The sequence below is a fragment of the Ursus maritimus genome, unplaced genomic scaffold (genome assembly GCF_017311325.1).
Source record: "Ursus maritimus isolate PB19 unplaced genomic scaffold, ASM1731132v1 scaffold_21, whole genome shotgun sequence".
NCBI classification, from domain to species: Eukaryota; Metazoa; Chordata; class Mammalia; order Carnivora; family Ursidae; genus Ursus; species Ursus maritimus.
In genome coordinates, this window is record NW_024424564.1 from 22,535,444 (window position 1) to 22,553,276 (window position 17,833).

The window sequence follows — 17,833 nt, forward strand, 5'->3', positions numbered from 1 at the left end:
GACAACTTTGCATCTACTTGTCCTCAGCTGTTTTTATACTGGCCCAGGAATCATTTGTAATGGCTTCTGCCCAGAGAAGATCAGTTGTTTCTAGAACGAGTAAAAAGAGTTGATACATATGCATCAATGTAAGCATCTGTACACACATAAAAACAAAGATTAAGCAGTATACTTAGAGCTCTTGTTTCAATATTCAGTTTCTTTACATGAAGGGAACAGAAAGGCAGTATAGTGAAATGGGTAAGGACAAGAGATCTGGGATCACACAGATTGGAGTTTGTGTATTGGCATAATTATTTCTTTGCCCTTTTATGCCTCGGTTTCTTCAGATGTATAACAAAGAAACTGTACCTACACAAAAGAGTTCTTAGCATAATGCCTAGCTCGTAGAAATATTATTTTTATTTTTATTTTATTTTTATTATTTTTTAAGATCGCATTTATTTGACAGAGTGAGAGAGCACAAGCTGGGTTGGGGCAGTGGGAGAGGAAGAGGCAGAAGCAGACTTTCTGCTGAGCAGGGAACCTGACATGGGGCTTGATCACAGGACCCTGAGACCATGAACTGAGCTGAAGGCAGACTCTGAACCGACTGAGCCACCCCAGAAATATTACTTATTTTTAAGGAAGGATTCTAACCCCACACTGATCAAAGGTCTTTTATTCATTTGCTGTCTCAATTCTTGAAAATTCTGACATTCTGTATCTCCCAAGCTTACAGTTGTCCCTTCTGGAGCCAAATTATATTTTGCAATGAGTATTGATTATTGTGCTTGCCAATGTTTGCACTGACTCCTGTTTTCTCTAAAAGCTTTCTTCCCTGCAGTATGTTTTGTAAAATACTGACTTCCTGCTCTTTACTTGTTAACCACAGAGAAGAATTTTCTCTGCTGACTCTGTTCTCTGTCACAGAGGGGCAAAGGGAAAGCTTTATTTTTGCTCTTTTTCTCAAGGTAGAGGGATTTCTTTGGAGCCCCAAAGCAGAAAGCATGCCTCCTATGGAGCTGTATGGGTACACCTCTAAGCGCACCGCTTTGAACGCTCCCAGGGTAGCAGTAGCTCAGGAATGTTACTGTTTGAGTATCTTAAGCTTGTTGTTGTGGGTACTACCCTAAGAGGACCACATAAAACCACAGTTTTAATCAATTAAGATTCTTATAACAGTTGATAGGAAGGGTTCAAAGTAAAATGCCCCAGAACCACAACAGGGAACATAAGTGAGTGAAGCTGGAAAAAACATTTCTTTTTCCTCTTTCAGAAAAATAACAGCATGACTGTGATGGTAGATGGCAACGTATACCCGTGAAAGAGGTCCAGTGTTCACTGTAGAACTGGCCAGTATGAACTTCTTAGAAAAGTGAAAAAGGTATTTTCCTGAGGGAAACTGTGTCTAGCATTGCCAGATATTCGCATTTTTTAAAACAAGGCAAGCAAATAAAAAACAACCAAAAGTAAATGTGAAATCTATCTTTGTATGTGAAATAGCTAGTTGTAGAGAAACTAATGGTAATAATTAGTGACAGATTAAAGAAAAACTGATAGTCCTACAACTGTATGGATCTGTGGTTCATTTCTGGCCAACAGTTAATAAGTTTATGAGTAGAAGAGAGGATTAATAATAGCTGAGACAGGTTTCACTTCCTCTATGAAGACTTCATTAACCATTACTATTTATATTTTTAAAAAAATCTTTGTTACGTTTCTGAAATTTGTTATAATTTGGCATGATTTATCTCCTGCATTTTAACAGATTTATCAAGGTAGTTTACATACAACAAGCTGCACATATTTCAAGCATTTCATTTGATAATTTGATATGTATGCAGCTGTAACATCATCACCACAATCAAGATTGTGTCCTTATCACCCCTAAAAGTTTCTTCTTTCACCTTTGTGATCCCTTCCTTTTGCACCTACTCTGCCCTATATTCCTATCCTCTGGCAACTGTTGATCTGCTTTGCTTTCTGTCCTTATGTTATACTAATATTCCCTTATTATTCTTTTAGTATCTATAGTATCTGTAGTTATGTCACCTCTCTTTTTCCTGATATTTTTATTTCCTGATTAGTCTACTGAGATGATCATTTTTACTGATATTTTCAATAAACCAGATTTTAGTTTCATTGATTTTTCTTTTTTCATTTTCAGTTGCATTGATTTCTTTATTTCCTTTTTTTTCTGCTGACTTTGGGTTTAATTTGATTTTGTGTTTCTGTTTTTTAGTATTTTAAGATAAAAAATTAAGGTAATTGATTTGAAATTTTTTTCTTTTTTATGTAGGCACTTCGTGCTAGAAATTTCCCAGTAAATAGTACTTAGCAACATCCCACAAATTAATATGTTCTGTTTTTATTTTCATTTAGCTCAAAATAGCTTCTAATTTCCTTTGTGATTTCTTCTTTGCCACATGCGTTATGTAGAAATGTGTTATTTAGTCTCCAAATATTTAGGGGTTTTCCAGATGTCTTTCTGTTATTGATTTCAAATTTAATTACACTGTAGTCAAAAAACACGTTTTGTAAAAATGGATCATTCTACATTTGAGACTTTTTTATGGTGTAGTATGTGGTCTATAATGTTAAATGTTCTGTATGCACTTGAAAAGAATGTGTACTGTTTTTTGTGGGTAGAGCATTCTATAAATGTCAGTGAGATCTAGTTGGTCGAAAATTTTGTTGAAATCTTGTATGTTCGTAAAGGGTTTTTCTGTCCACTTGTTCGGTTATTTACTGAGAGAGGGGTGTTGAAGTCTCCAACTATAATTCCAGATTTGTTTTTCTTCTCCTTGCAGTTCTGGTTTGTGCTTCCTGAATTTCAATGCTCTGCTGCTGGATGTATAAATACTTAGTATTGTTATCTTCTTTTGATGAACTGACCCCTTTATCATTATAAAATGACTTTCATTATCCCTGATAATATTCTTAGCTCTGATTTACTGAGTTGATAACTGAGACTCTATTGGATTATTTTTATCTTGTTATAACTTTATACATTCTTATACCCTTAACCTATATGTGTCTTTATATTAAAAGAGGATTTCTTATAGTTTGTTCTTTCTCTTTTATCCAGTCTGACAATCTCTGCCTTTTATTTGGAGATGGTTAGACCGCTTGCCTTAATGTGATAATGATATGGTTAGGGTTTTTCCGCCCATTTTAAAACATTTTTAGTTAATCCACGAAATTCAGACTATTATCATTTTAAAATATAATCCACATCAGAAACAAATAAGGTATATGATATCATTTTCTTCATAAGGACCTTCAAAATCCAGTAAATATTTCACAACTGTGACACATGGAATTGGAAAGTTAAATTTGATCAGATATACTACATATGTACTTAAATTTCATAGGTTTTATAGCTGTAAGAAAAGATTCAATCACATTGCCTGAACATACTTTAAAATTTTTCCAATAACTTAAGAAACCAGTTTTCTTTTCATTATTTTTGAAATAAAAATTATATTTTAAGTGTACAGCATGATAATTTTATATATATTATATATAAGTGAAATGAATGAAATAATTGCTATAGTCAAGCTAATTAGCATGATCTTCTTACATAGTTATTGTGTGTGTGTGTGTGTGTGTGTGTGAGAGAGAGAGAGAGAGAGAGAGAGTGTGTGTGTGTGTGTGTGTGTGTGTGTGTGTGTGACGAAAGCACCTGAAATCTCTCTTGCTTTTCTTAATTGTTCTTTTGGTGTCTAAAAAATAATTGTCAAGGCCAATGTCAAGGAGCTTTTTCCCTATATTTTCTTTTAGGAGTTTTATGGCCTCAGTTCTTATGTATGTCTTTAACCCAATTTGACTTTTGTGTATGGCATAAGAGTCCAATTTCATTATTTTGCATACGGTTCTCCAGTTTCTCTAGCACCATTTATTGAAGAGACTATCCTTTCCATATCATGTGCTTTTGTCAGAAATTAGTTGCTGAATATGCTTGAACTTATTTCTGGGCTCTCTGTTCCATTCATCTGTCTATTTTTATGCCAGTACCATATTATTTTGATTAGCCTTTTAACATAATTTGTAATCAGGAATTGTGATGCCTTTATTTCTGTTCTCCTTCAAGATTGCTCTGATTATTTAGGGTCTTGTGTGGTTCCATACAAATATTAGAATTGTTTTTCTATTTCTATGAAATGCCATTGAAATTTTTATAGGAATTGCACTGAAGCTATATTATCACTTTGAGTGGAATGGGCATGGTAACATTATTCTTCCAATCTAGGAACATCCAGTCTAGGGTATCTGTCCATTTGTTTGTGTCTTCAATTTTTTCAACAGTATTTTATTGTTTTCAGTGTAGATCTTTCTCCTTGGTTACAATTATTTCCAAGTATTTTATTCTTTTTGATACTGTCATAAGTGGGATTGTTTTCTTGATTTCCTTTTTGGATAGATCATTGTTGGTGTAAAGAAATACAAGTGATTTTTGTATGTTTATTTTGTATCTTACAACTTCTTTGCATTTATTAGTTCTAAAATATTTTTTATAGTGTGCTTAGGGTTTTCTACAAATAGGATCATGTTATCTACAAATTGAAATAATTTTACTTCTTTTCTGATTTAGGTGCATTTTACTTCTTTTTCTCGTCTGATTGCTCATTTAAGATTTATAGTACTATATTGGGTAGAAGTAGCAGAAGTAGGAATCCTTGCCTTGTATCAGATCTTATAGGAAAAGCTTTCAGTTTTTTTTCACCATTGATCATGCTGTTAACTGTGAACTTTTGACAAATGTTCTTTACTGTGTTCAGTAAGTTTTCTTCTGTTTCTATTTTTTGAAAATTATTTTTATAAATGGGTGTTGAATTTTGTCAGATGCTTTTTTCTGCATCGTTGAGATAATCACATGGTTTTTATCTTTCATTCTGTTAATGTGGTGTCTTACATTGATTTTGCAGATTTTTTTTTAAAGATTTTATTTATTTATTTGACAGAGAGACAGCCAGAGAGAGAGGGAACATAAGCAGGGGGAGTGGGAGAGGAAGAAGCAGGCTCCCAGCAGAGGAGCCTGATGTGGGGCTCGATCCCAGGACTCTGGGATCATGCCCTGAGCTGAAGGCAGACACCCAATGACTGAGCCATCCAGGCGCCCCTGATTTTGCAGATATTAAACCAAGCGTGCATCCGAGGGATAAATCTTACCTGGCCATGGTGTATAATATCTTCAATATGTTGTTTATTTGATTTGATAGTATTTTGTTAAAAAAATTTACACTTAATGTTCATCAGAGATACTGGCCTACAGTTTTCTTGTGTCTTTGGCTTTGGCATCAGAGTGCTGCTGGTCTCTTAAAATAAGGAAGTATTTCCTCTATTTCTCATTTCTCTCACTGCTTTTAAGCTTTTTCTTTGTCTTTAGTTTTTAGAAGTTTGATTATAATGTGTCTTAGTACGGATTTCTTTTGGTTTATCTTGGGTTTTGAGGCTTGCTCTGCTTCTTGAAAATGTAGTCTTAGGTCTTGCTAAATTTGCAGTTATGTCATTAATTCTTTGAATACTTTTCCAATACTGCCCTTTTTTTCTCTTTCTGTTGCTTCAGTAACACAGATGTTAGATCTCTACTATAGTCCCACAAGTACCTGGGTTCTGTATATAATTATATAACTTTTTAGTCTATTTTCTCTTTGTTCATATTAGATAATTTCTATTCTATGTTCAGTATCACTGATTCTTTTTTTTTAATTTATTATGTTATGTTAGTCACCATACAGTACATCATTAGTTTTTGATGTAGTGTTCTATGAGTCATTACGTATAACACCCAGTGCTCCATGCAATACGTGCCCTCCTTAATACCTGTCACTGGGCTAGCCCGATCCCCCAACCACCTCCCCTCTGAAACCCTCAGTTTGTTTCCCAGAGTCCATAGTCTCTCGTGGTTCATTCCCCCTTCTGTTTACCCCTCTTCATTCTTCCCTTCCTTCTCCTACAGAGCTCCCTGCTATTCCTTATGTTCCACAAATGAGTGAAACCATATGATAATTGTCTTTCTCTGCTTGACTTATTTCACTTAGCATAATCTCCAGTCCCGTCCATGTTGCTGCAAATGTTGGGTAATCATTTTTTCTGATGGCTGAGTAATATTGCATTTCATATATGGACCACATCTTCTTTATCCATTCATCTGTTGAAGGGCATCTCGGCTCCTTCCAGAGTTTAGCAATGTGGACAATGCTGCTATGAACATTGGGGTGCATATGGCCCTTCTCTTCACTTCATCTGTATCATTGGGGTAAATACCCAGTAGTGCAATTGGTGGGTCATAGGGTAACTCTATTTTTAACTTTTGAGGGACCTCCACACTGTTTTCCAAAGTGACTGTACCAACTTGCATTCCCACCAACAGTGTTAAGAGGGTTGCCCTTTCTCCACATCCTGTCCAACATTTGTTGTTTCTTGCCTCGTCAATTTCTGCCATTCTGACTGGCATAAGGTGGTATCTCAATGTGGTTTTGATTGGAATTTCCCTGATGGCTAATGATTTTGAACATTTTTTCATGTGTCTGTTAGCCATTTGTATGTCTTCATTGGAAAAGTGTCTATTCATATCTTCTGCCGATTTTTTAATTTGATTGTTTGTTTCTCGTGTATTGAGTTTGAGTTCTTTGTAGCTCTTGGATACCAGTCTTTTATCTGTAGTGTCATTTGCAAATATCTTCTCCCATTCCGTGGGTTGCCTCTTTGTTTTGATGACTGTTTCCTTTGCTGTGTAGAAACTTTTTATCTTGATGAAGTCCCACAGGTTCATTTTATCTTTTGTTTCTCTTGCTTTTGGAGATGTGTCATGAAAAAGGTTGCTTTGGCCGATGTCATAGAGGTCGCTGCCTATGTTCTCCTCTTGGATTTTGATGGATTCCTGTCTCACATCGAGGTCTTTCATCCATTTGGAGTTTATCTTTGTGTATGGTGTGAGAGAGTGGTCAAGTTTCATTCTTTTGCATATAGCTGTCCAATTTTCCCAGTACCATTTATTGAAGAGACTGTCTTTTTTTCACTGGATGTTTTATCCTGCTTTGTCAAAGATTAGTTGACCATAGAGTTGAGGGTCCATTTCTGGAGTCTGTATTCTGTTCCATTGGTCTATGTGTCTATTTTTGTGCCAGTACCATGCTGTCTTGGTGATCACAGCTTTGTAGTATAGCTTAACATAAGGAAGCATCATGCCTCCAGCTTTGTTTTTCTTTTTCAACATTTCTTTGTCGTTTTGGGGTCTTTTCTGGTTCACACAAATTTTAGGATTGTTTGTTCCAGCTCTTTGAAAAATGTCATTGGTATTTTGATCGGGATGATGTTGAAAGTGTAGATTGCTCTGGGTAGTATAGACATTTTAACTATGTTTATTCTTCTGATCCATGAGCATGGAATGCTTTTCCATTTTTCGTGTCTTCTTCAATGTCCTTCATCAATGTTCTGTAGTTTCTAGAGTATAGGTCCTTTACCTCTCTGGTTAAGTTTATTCTGAGATACCTTATGGTTTTTGGTGCTATTGTAAATGGAATCAATTCCTTAATTTCTCTTTCTTCAGTCTCATTGTTCATGTATAGAAATGCAACTGATTTCTGAGCATTGATTTTGTATCCTGCCACATTACTGAATTGTTGTATGGGTTCTAGTAATGTGGGGATGGAGTCTTTTGGGTTTTCCAGATAAGATATCATGTCATCTGCAAAGAGAGAGTTTGACTTGTTCTTTGCCAATTTGAATACCTTTTATTCTTTTTTTGTTGTCTGATTGCTGTTGCTAGGGCTTCTAGTACTATGTTGAATAATAACGGTGAGAGTGGGCATCCTTGTCGTGTTCCTGATCTTATGGGAAGGGCTCTCAGCTTTCCCCATTGAGAATGATATTCGCTGTAGGCTTTTCATAGATGGTTTTTATGAAATTGAGGAATGTACCCTCTATCCCTACACTCTGAAGGGTTAATCAGGAAAGGATGCTGTATTTTGTCAAATGCTTTTTCTGCATCAATTGAAAGGATCATATCATTCATTTCTCTTTTATTGTGTTCTATCACACTGATTGATTTGCAAATGTTGAACCACCCTTGCATCCCAGGGATGAATCCCACTTGGTCATGATGGATAATCCTTTCAATGTACTGTTGGATCCTATTAGCTAGGATCTTGTTGAGTATTTTGGCATACATATTCATCAGGGATATTGGTCTGTAATTCTCCTTTTTGATGGGGTCTTTGCCTGGTTTGGGGATCAAGGTAATATTGGCCTCATAGAATGAGTTTGGTAGTTTTCCTCCTGTTTCTATTTTTTGAAACAGCTTCAGGAGAATAGGTACTATTTCTTCTTTGAATGTTTGTTAGAAATCCCTAGGAAATCCATCCGGCCCTGGACTCTTGTTTTTGGGGAGGTTTTTGATCACTGCTTCAATCTCTTCACTATTAATCAGTCTATTTAGATTATCAATTTCTTCCTGTCTCAGTCTTGGTAGTTTATAGCTTTCCAGGAAGGGATCCATTTCTTCCAGGTTGCCTAACTTATTGGCATATAGTTGTTGATAATAGTTTCTAATGATTGTTTCTATATCCTTGGTGTTGGTCATGATCTCTCCCCTTTCATTCATCATTTTATTTATTTGGGTCCTTTATTCTTTTGGATAAGTCTGGCCAGTGCCTTATTGATCTTATTTTTTCTTTCAAAGAACCAGCTTCTAGTTTTGTTGATCTGCTCTTCTGTATTTCTGGTTTCTAATTCATTGATCTCTGCTCTAATCTTAATCAGTTATCTTCTTGTGCGTGGGTTAGGCCCGTTCTTCTGTTCCAACTCCAGCTTCTTAAGGTGAGTATATAAGGACTGCATTTTAGATTGTTCTATTCTTTTGAGTGCAGCTTGGATGACTATGTATTTTCCCCTTAGTACTGCCTTTGCAGTGTCCCATAGGTTTTGGACCAATGTGTTTTCGTTCTGATTAGTTTCCATAAATTGCTTAAGTTCTTCTTTAATTTCCTAGTTTACCAAATCATTCTTGAGTAGGATTGTTCTTAGTTTCTAAGTGTTTGAGTTTCTTCCGAATTTTTCCTTGTGATTGAGTTCCAGTTTCAAAGCATTGTGGTCTGAGAATATGCAGGGAATAATCTCAATCTTTTGGTATCGGTTGAGACCTGTTTTGTGACCCAGTATATGGTCTATTCTGGAGCAAGTTCCATGTGCATTCAAAAAGAATGAGCATTCTGTTGTTCTAGGGTGTAGTGTTCTGTATATATCTGTGAGGTCCATCTGGTCCAGTATGTCATTCAAAGCTCTAGTTTCTTTGTTGATTTTCTGCTTAGATGATCTGTCTGTTGCTGAGAGCAGAGTGTTGAGGTCCCCTACTATTAATGTATTATATCTATATGTCTCTATTCTGGTTAAGAGTTGGGTTGTGTAGTTGGCTGCTCCCCTATTGGGGGCATAGATATTTTCAATTGTTAGATCCTCTTGTTGGATACACCCTTTAAGAATAATATAGTGTCCTTCTGTATCTCTAACTACAGTCTTTAGCTTGAGATCTAATTTGTCTGATATGAGAATTGCTACCCCAGCTTTCTTTTGAGGTCCGTTGGCATGAGGAATTGTTCTCCATCCCTTCACTTTCAGTCTGGATGTATCTTTAGGTTCAAAGTGAATCTCTTGTAGACAACATTGGATGAGTCATGTCTTTTTATCCAGTCTGCAACCCTGTGGCATTTTATGTTAGCACTTAGGCCATTCACATGGAGAGTGATTATTGAGAGATATGATTTTAATGATGTCATGCTGCCTGTGAAGTCTTTGTTTCTCTAGATTGTAAATTTCTGCTCCGTATCACTCTTGGGGTCTTTTTACTTTTATAGCACCCCTCCTTAATGTATCTTGTAGGGCTGGCTTGGTGGTCATATAGTATTTCAGTTTCTGCCGGTCTTGGAAGCTCCTTGTCTCTCCATCCATTCTGAATGACAGCCTAGCTGGATATAGTATCCTTGGCTGCATGTTCTTCTCACTTAATGCTCTGATTATGCCTTGCCAGCTTTTTCTGGCTTGCCAGGTCTCTGTAGACAGGTCTGACATTTTTCTGATGTCCCTCCCTCTGTTCGTAAGTAATCTCTTCCCCCTTGCCACTTTCAAGATTATTTCCTTGGATCTAAGATTTGTGAATTGTACTCTTATGTGACGTGGTGTTGGTCTGTTCTCATTGATTTTGGGAGGGGTCCACTCTGCCTCTTGGACACAAATGCTTGTTTCCTTCGCCAGATTAGGGAAGTTCTCAGCTGCAATTTGTTCAAATATCTCTTCTAGACCTCGCTCTTTCTCCACCCCCTCTGGGATGCTGATGATTCTGACATTGGAACATTTGATTGAGTCAGTAATCTTCCATAGTATTATTTCTTAAAAATGAAATTCCTTAAGCCACGTTCCATCTTTTTTCCTTCTTTTCTATCCTCTCATCCTCCAACTCACTAATTTGTTCTTTTGCCTCGTTTACCCTGGCAGTCAGAGCTTCCCATTTAGACTGCATTTGATTTATAGCATTCTTAATTTCCGCCAAATTTGCTCTCATTTCTGCCCTTCAAGATTCTATATTCTCATTAATATTTTCGTTAATATTTTTTTTCAAGCCTACACATCATCTTGATCATTGTTATTCTGAAGTCCATTTCTGACAATTTGGTTATATCCATACCCATTAGTTCTGTGGCAGAGGCCACAGTCTGTTTCTTTCCTTGGTTCTGTGTTCCTCCTCCTTGGTATTCTGATGAGGTGTTGTTGCGGAGATGTACAGAGCCCAAATTATTGACCAGGACCCAAGCAAGATGCATTGTTTTATAGGGACCTCAGGGATTTGGGTTTCTTGTTTTTTCAGCCTGCCTTCTGGAAGAGGGGCCTGCTGCACTGATACTTAGGCCACCCTGTTTGGGTATAGTTACTCTGTCCCCAGGGGGTGGGGGGAATGGGCACAGTGAGAACTGGTTTTTGGGGCTTTTGTTCTCTGGCTGCTTTCCCTGGCAGCTTTCTGTTACTCTTCAGAGGGTCAGAGCAGCAGTGACCATATCCAAATCTCTGTCTCAAAACCGAGAGCTCTGCAGTGTGCTCTTCACTGAACTCTCCTCGCCACTCTACTAACTCTGTGTTTTTCGGTGCTGCTAAAAACCCCACAGTGTCCTGGGTTGTGTGCCCCACAGCCATTCTCCCAGTCCTCGCTCCCAGGGCCGGCACGTCTCTTCCCTTTGGCTTTCTGACACCGCCAGCCACCCTGGTTCCTGCACGCGCTCACGAGCTCCTGGTTTGTCTGTTTCGAGCGCGCACTCTGGAGATCCCGGTTTCAGTCTGGTTTGCGCATGCGCTCCGGAGCTCCAGTTTTCCGGCTGGTTCACAGCTTCTGAGTTCCTGGTTTCAGACTGGTTTGAGTGCATGCTCCTGAACTCCCGGATTCAGTCTGGTTTCTTGGCAGGTAATGGTCCACAAGTCCGGCCTGCTCCCCAGTGCGGGTGGCTAACTGCTTCCTGGCACCCGAGCGCAGTGGCTCCCTCCCCTTCAGTTTTTCTTCTGATATCTGTGCGCAGATTCATGGCTCCCCACTTCCTACCTTGATACCCAGCGCCAGAGATGTTCGTTTGTAGAGATCCAGATGTATCTTCTTACATCTCAGGCTGATTTCTTGGGTGTTCGGGATGGTCTGGTAGATATCCAGCTCAATTCAGGGGACCAGTTGAAATAGGGTCCCCTACTCCTCCGCCATCTTTTTTCCTCCTTCTCAGATTCTTTATTAACTTGATTGTTGATCCCATCCATTAAGTTTTTTGTTATTGTATTTTTTAGTTCTACAGTTACTTCTTTTTTACATCTTCTATTTTTTTCTGATACTTTTTAATATCATTATTGACAATTTCTTTTTTTTTCCATTTGTTTTTTTAAGCATGCTTGTGCTTGCCCACTGAAGCATTTTTTACGATGTCTGCTTTAAGTCTTTGACAGATAATTGAAACTTATCTCCTATATTGGTCTTGGCACCTTTTATTTGTCTTTTTTTTTTCTTTTAATTCAAGTTGAAATTTTCCTGGTTCTTGAGAATGATAAGTGATTTAAATTGAAATCTGGATTATTTTAATGTTATGAGTATTGGGATCTTGTTCAAAACTTCTATTTTGACTGCCTTTCTCTGACCTCACTTCCATAGGCAAGGGTGCAGGTGTGGCATCACATGATTACTACTTGGTGGACTGCAACTGAGGATTCCATATACAGCCTCTATTGACACAAAAGAGAATGTCTCTTCATTATTGGTGAGTGTGAGTGGGAGTTCTAGCTCCCCATTGGGATTCCACTGGTATCACCTTGGCTGAAGAAACAAATTACTTGTTTCTGCTCACTTGGTAATTTTCATTTCTACCACATGGGGTAAGGCTTATTACCACCTAAAAGGGATAAAAGTCCTAGTTTCCTCCATGACCCTGGCAGTCATGGAGAGGGAGCTGGGATGACTCATTGCATGCTGGGAGGCTGGAAGTCTAAACTCTGAACTCAGCCTCTTCTGGAGTCAATGAATATGTGGCTGCAGTTTGTTTTTGTTTTTCCTGTGGTGTTTGGCTGGACTAGAACAGTTGCTATCTAAAATTTTTTTCTTGCTAGACTTCTCCTTTCCCTGTCCTATCGTTAGAGAACACAGGCTGCCTTTGGGGTTGTGTGTGTTTGTTTACATACCTTTGTCACATGATACCTAATATCTTAGAGTCAGTCTTTCCTACATTTTGCCTGTTTTTCATGTGGTTTTAGGTAGGAGAGTAAATCTAGTACCTGATACTCCAAATTTGCCAGAGGCATCAATCCCATCTTATTTTTTTCAAAAATAACTTTCTACATAAATATTCTTTCTGTAGTTTGTTGGCTTCTCTAGCATCATGTTCGTAATATAATAAGGCTAAACAAAAACCCACGGAAATTACTACCACGTCATTCCTTCAATTTTTATTTCCCTAGCAAGTTGGACTTTTCCTCTTTATTTTTCAAGGTCTTTTTATATTTGTTTTATATATGTTCAGAGTTTTTAGTTGTACTTAAAATTACTTCTACTTCATCTTTCTGGGAGGAGAAGTCATTTTTATTAAAGTAAATTTGCATAATGGGAAAAATGTAGTTAGCAACATACTGTTTCTTGTGCTCTTCAATATGTTGTTCAGATACAGACATTGTGATTTTACCATGTTAGGGGCTGATATTTTTTTATATACCGAAAAGTATTCTTGAACATTGTTCTGGGACAGGGTGGAAAACTGATAAATTTTCAGATTTTGCTTTTAAGATTTATTAGGTAGGACCAAAGCAGTGTGTAGTATATGGTTAATTATTTATTCCCCACTCCTCAGGCAAAATTTTCTAAGCACTTTTCCCAATGCCCTATTAATTAGAGGTCCTTCTAGCTAAGGGACACATATTATTTCTTTTTTTTTTCTTTTTTTTTTTTTTTAAAGATTTTATTTATCTGACAGAGAGAGAGACAGCCAGCGAGAGAGGGAACAGAAGCAGGGGGAGTGGGAGAGGAAGAAGCAGGCTCATATCGGAGGAGCCTGATGTGGGGCTCGATCCCAGAACGCCGGGATCACGCCCTGAGCCGAAGGCAGCCGCTTAACCGCTGTGCCACCCAGGCGCCCCTGACACATATTATTTCTGTCCTTGTGTGTGCTCTGAGTATTTTCCTCTAATTCTTTTGTGTGGCTCTTCTCTGGCTTTGTATAATTTCCTCATACACACATGCTGCTTAGTACTCTGCTGAATATTGGAGGAGGAGCCTCTGCAGATCTCTGGGGTTCTTACTCTGTGCAACCCTCTCCTCACTGGTACTCTGCCCTGGCTCTCAGCTCCACATCCTCAATTCAGGGAGACTGTGGGATTCCATCTGGATCACCCTCTTTCTGTCATGGCCTGGAAAGTCTCTGAATATAGTATATGGCTGGAGTCTCAAGGCTTACCTCATTTATTGCTTGTGACTCAGAGACAGTATTCCTTTGTCACTTGATATCCAATGTCTTTACCATTGTTTCTTCTATTATTCCCATTTCTCATGGTTTTGGGGGAAGGAGGGCAAATATAGTCCCTGATAGTTTAAATTACTCAGAAGTATAAACACCACTTTTTTGAAAGAAAATATAACTTTCAACGTAAATGTTCTTTCTTCTCAACCTGACTGTATATAATTTGTGAGGTATCAATTACTTCTTCCAAATTATCTTGTATGTAGGATACATACGTCAGATATTTGTTGTTGAACCTGAATATTAGAGAATATTTATTGACCATTTAAATTAATATTTAAATTATGCTATATCAAAATGTTAAAGTCTACTTTTCTATTGGCTTTTTATTGTTAACCTTCCCCCTAGCTAAGAATTTTATATTATTTGACTGCAAACATGTTTTGAGAGTTTATTATGTTTGAAGTGTAACATATGATGCAAAATTTCAAGTGTAATGAAGGAATTGTCTTAATTGAGCCTCAGGATAGTTGTGTATCTGTTATCCTTTATAAATCTTTGAGAATTCACCCTTTGCACTGTTTTCAAGTATATTTTTATTTTTTATGTAAAAAAATAATGTGGCCTTATATAAGCCATTATCATTCAATTATTAGGATTTAATTTGAAATTTTTTTCTATTTTTCTAGGTATGATAGTTCTTTCTTTCTGTCTTATTTCCACTTTTCTTCCTTCCTTCTTTCCCCCTCCACTCCTTCCTCACTACGTGTCATTTTTAGGGTCCCTTCCAATGCTTATATTCTGTAATTCTCAGAAATCTGAGAAATGTGTTATAAAACTAACAGTTTACTTACAATTCCTGAAAAATGACTCAAAATTGGTTAACTTCCAGAAAATCAATAGTGAAAAATTACTTTTTGCCCTTAGATTAAGCGAGCTTTAATTTGTAATGTAAGTCAAAGTATACATTTTAATTATTTTACAGTTTTAAAACAGTTTTATGACACATTCTTACCACTCCCTTATGAGATGGATAGCTTACTATTTTCCTTTTACAAGTGAGGAAACCAGTGCTAAGGAAGTTCAGGCAAGGTTGCCTCCAACACAAGAGTTCATCCTCAACTTCCTGTTAAATAAAACTTTTTCTGTTACAGCAAGTGGTTATAAAATCAAGGATACATCTGGTCTTTCCCTGAAAGATAAATAAGGGAGGGATGGATAGAATTAAGGAACTGGTTGAGAGAAAAGATAAGGAAAAAGGAAGGGATAGAGGAAAATCACAGCACTATTGACTTACTTTCCTCCTCTTGACTGAGGAGAATATCTGAAAGGAGATATATATTCATGAGAAATGGAATCACAGGGGAAAAGCTATTCATTGGATGGCCTATGTTATTATTGAAACTTGAACACTTTTGATAGTAAAAGGGAACATGATTAATATTTATTCTGGTACAATATGCATAAATTATGACTCAGTTAATTCAAAATGTATAGTAACAATTGATAACAAGCAGGGAGAGTTTGGTTAAGTGAATGAAAGGAGTAGACTATGCTGTCACTATGAGGCTTCACTCATAATCTTTCAAAGGGGATTCCTCTGTTGGTGAGAGATTTAGGTGTAAATAATGTTGGAAAGCCAAGTCAGGAGTGTTCTCTCTCCCTCTGCCTCTTCCTTTCTCCCTCCCAACCCCCCACCCCCACTGTCTCTTTCCCTTCCTCCTTCCCTTCCTCTCTTCAGTTAAAAAAAAAAAAAAAACACTTATTGGAAAGTCAGTGGAAAAAATGTGGGTTAATGATCGGTTGCTACTTGGTGCTATAGTCATAGGAGGACCAAGGAGTGATCAAGGAATTTGAAAATTGAGTACATTGGTGACATATTAGGGACTGATCAAATTATTTTGTACATTATTCATGAGAAAAGCTATGTTTGGCTCCTGATTTTTATTGTTAGACTTTATGTGTCAATCATATTAATTGGAAATTTGTCAGATTTTTTCTTTCATTTTTCACATTACATACAATCTCTTTTAGGGGAAAAGAAAATATGCTTCCTGTGAATGTCACAGAGGTAATGAGTTAATGTCAAAAGAATTAATGGCAAAGTCAATATTGTGCCCTAAGAATAGAACAACAGATATAACCATTATTTTCCCTCTCTTACAAGGTAACTAGTGGGTTAAAATCCGTCGTGTTTAAATATATGGTAGCTGGTATTCTCCAGTGTCTTCTAGTCCTAAATCAATTATAAAGAATTCTTAACTCCATTTCAAATGTTTATGTTTTTAAATTGAATATGTATAACATCACCCTACTGTGGCATCTTCTCAAGGTAAAGAACAGAAAGGAGGCAATTTTCCTATATATTTAAAAAATAAATACACAATTGCCGATAGTAGACCAAGTAAAATAGATAACCACTTCACTCCATTTTGTTATATGGATACAGATGTATTTAAAGGTATTATTCTTTATCAAACAGACCTAAATCATGTTTGCAAAAAAGAATGAATTGGAAAGCTGGATGATTGAATCATTGTAGACAGCCATCTGAAATTTTTAAACCTTAAACCTCTACTTTTTCCTCAATAGTAGAGTTTGGGAATTATTAGCCAGACAACTGCCTCAACTCTCCATTCAATTTAGATCTATTCATACAAAGCTTCAGTGTTGAAGATCTATATCTTTCACTTAAAAGCAGAATACATTGAACAATGTATTAATCCAATAATCAAGGATCATGGACACCATTATACTAACTCTTGCCACATGTATAGAAGGAACATTGAACTATTAGGATATTCAACAGAAGTTGCCAAAATCTTGAGCATTAAATACACACACACACACACACACACACACACACACGTAGCTTGAGAGACATATGAAGAATATTGGAAGAGTTTTTTGTTAAACCTTCCCAAGAGGTATTATGTAAATAAAACTAGTTCTTGGTTTCAGAAAATCAAAACAGCAAAGGCTTAGGGGGGAAAAAGTGGAAGTAAAGTTGAAAAACACTTCAGGTGAATTATATATATTTAAAATGGCATACTTTTCTCATTTTCTAGCATCTTATTTTCTCTGTGTTTCAAATTCTACAATTTTTAGGTACCCAAAACTACTATAGAGCTGCATAAGATTTCCTTAACAGTTATCTATTTCTATGTAAAAATCTACCCCATACTTAATGGTTTCAAACAACAGTTATTTCTTATTTCTTTGTATTATGGTGAGTTTAGTGAGAGTTTCCTCTGTTGATTTCCCTTGAGCTCAGTAATGAGCCTACATTGAGCTGAGGGTGAGCTGGGTTACAAGGTACAGGGTGTCCTGATTCATAGGTCTCTTAGTGGGTGCTACTTGTAGCTAGGACATCTCCGTTTTCTTCTTGAGTTACTACTGGGCTATCTATATACCATATATGTATTCATTTACAACTTCATATGCTGATGTTCTACAACTGCATATGCCAGTATGATCCAGGATATCAAAATAATTAATGGCATTATTATTAACAAATCTAATAGCCCAAAGCACATCATTTAAAAAATTATATTTAAGTAGGGTTTAACAGAATTATTTCAAAGTGAATACAGATTGTATACATTTAAATTTTGAACAGTAGTAATAAATTGTGAATCATAATTTTCATATCAAGGTAAGACCTTGTCACTTTAAAGATAGTCTGTATTTTGATTTCGGAATGATCATTTTAGAAGAAACAGACAACTATGAATCCCAGTTTATAGGTGAAAAAGGAGACTTCAAGAAATGAAGTAACTTGGCCTATGCTCACATGTCGTATAAGCGTGTATACATAACCCTATGTTTTAAGTTTGCCCATAGGCAGATTTACAGGGTTAATGTAAAGAATGTTGGACATT

At 36.7% G+C, this 17,833-nt stretch overlaps 1 long non-coding RNA gene across 3 annotated transcripts in view; it reads left to right on the forward strand.

Moving 5' to 3' along the window:
- LOC103656248 overlaps positions 1-17,833 on the forward strand; it is a 182,806-nt gene that overhangs the window by 73,132 nt on the left and 91,841 nt on the right. For 2 of the 3 annotated variants that reach the window (XR_005836695.1, XR_005836694.1), the window contains exon 2: positions 12,161-12,266. This is a non-coding gene — a long non-coding RNA (uncharacterized LOC103656248). Of the gene's footprint in view, positions 1-12,160; positions 13,434-17,833 lie in introns of those variants that run through there. The other variant, XR_566584.2, reaches the window with a different exon arrangement.